We start from the raw sequence: 1,913 nt of genomic DNA, 5'->3' as shown, positions 1-1,913 counted from the left end.
GTATTTTAGCTCTAACACATACTCCTCCCTTTCCTACCCTTCACTGCAGTCCCTAATCTGGCTCCCTAGTGCCCCTTCTCATGCTCAACAGAGCAAAATCATCCACCCAGACGGTGACAGTCTGAGAGGCTCAAGCCAAAACCCCAGAATTATCCTTAATTACTTTTTTCCACCTACAAGTCTATCAATTCTACTTCCAAAATGTATCTCAATTCCAATTTCTTTTCTCTATATCCACAGTCACTAAACTATTTCAAGCAATGTTTTTTGGCCAGACTACTGTAGTAGTCCAACTGTCTTCTGGCTTCTACTCTGTTTTACAACTGTAACCAAAGAGAAATGTTCATGTCCAAAATTTTTTTTTTTAATTTTTATTTATGATAGTCACAGAGAGAGAGAGAGAGAGAGAGAGGCAGAGACACAGGCAGAGAGAGAAGCAGGCTCCATGCACCGGGAGCCCGACGTGGGATTCGATCCCGGGTCTCCAGGATCGCGCCCTGGGCCAAAGGCAGGCGCCAAACCGCTGCGCCACCCAGGGATCCCCATGTCCAAAATTTAATCATCACACACTCACACACACACACACACACACACACACACGCCTATTAGAAAAATCTGTCCGTTTCCAATTACTCTCCAGATAATCGAGGCTCCAAGCAAACCTACAGGGCCATCAGGGTCTGGCTTTACCTGACCTTTGGGGGTTTTCCCATGTTTTTATCTGTTTCTATTAATGTCTGTCCCTCCTTTGCTTCTCAAACAAGGCGTCATGAAAGCAGAAGTTTGACACAATGTTTACTGTAGCATCTTTAACATCTAATTAGGAAGAAAACACAAAGCGCGGGCCGAGGCCCCCGGGTCTGCGGGCCGTGGCTACCCAAGCGCGAAGAGCCGAGGCCGAGGGGGCCTCCCCGGGCCCGCAGGCCCTCACTGTACCGGGCGGGGCCGGCTGCGCAGGCAGCTCCAGGGCAATCTCGGCTTCACCGCGGGCGGACACCGCGGGCGGACACGAGGCGCAGGGCGGGCGGGGGCGCCGGCCGGTCCCGCTAGCAGCTCGGACGTCCGCCTGCCGCCTGCGGGCCGTGCGGCTCCAGGTCTCGGAGCATCAGTATCCTCAGCGCTAAGACGGGGACACGTCGGCGCCCTTTAAGGCTTTATGAGAATCAAGTATGTGAAGATCCATCTATCGATTAATTTATCCATAGGATTCTCTGGGCAGCCCGGGTGGCCCAGCGGTTGAGCGCCTGCCTTCGGCCCCAGGGCGTGATCCTGGAGTCCCGGGTTCGAGTCCCGCGTCGGGCTCCCTGCATGGAGCCTGCTTCTCCCTCCGCCTGAGTCTCTGCCACTCTGCGTCTGTCTTTCATGAATTAAAAAAAAAAAAAAAAAAAAAAAAAAAAGGATTGTCTATAGTCATTAGGCTGCCAGTCCGTGAAAGGAACACTGAGCTGAGCCTATTCAATGGCTGCATGCACGACGATTCTTGCTCCTTTAGCTGAGCTCGGCCAGCGGGGAGGGAGCCCGCCCTCTTGAGGCTCGACGCCGCCCCGGCCCTGCCCGGCCCTGCCCGGCCCTGCCCGGCCCTGCCCGGCCCTGCCCGCGCCCTCCGGCGCCCGCCAGCCGCGGCCCGGCACCGGGCTTCCGACCGACGCTCCGCCGCAGACCGGCCGCCCGCCGGCGCTTCCGCTCCTCGGCTTCACAACCTTGTCCTTCACGCGGCCGACGCCCCTTCCTCCTCCTCTGACAGGGCTTTAAGTCCCCGCGCTTCTCTGGGGCGACGTTCCCTTCCCAATCCCTGCGCCCGCTGCCTGGAATTTAAGTCACTTCGCGTTCCCACCGCGGTGCAACCTGGTCCTTCGCTTTAAGGAGACCGCCTCTGAAGAGGGGTCAGCCGCGCCCCCGCCCCGCCCGGGCGC

This window comes from Vulpes vulpes, chromosome 3, assembly GCF_048418805.1.
Source record: "Vulpes vulpes isolate BD-2025 chromosome 3, VulVul3, whole genome shotgun sequence".
Taxonomy (NCBI): Eukaryota; Metazoa; Chordata; class Mammalia; order Carnivora; family Canidae; genus Vulpes; species Vulpes vulpes.
The sequence above is the reverse complement of the archived record's forward strand: the minus strand, read 5'-3'. Positions refer to the sequence as shown.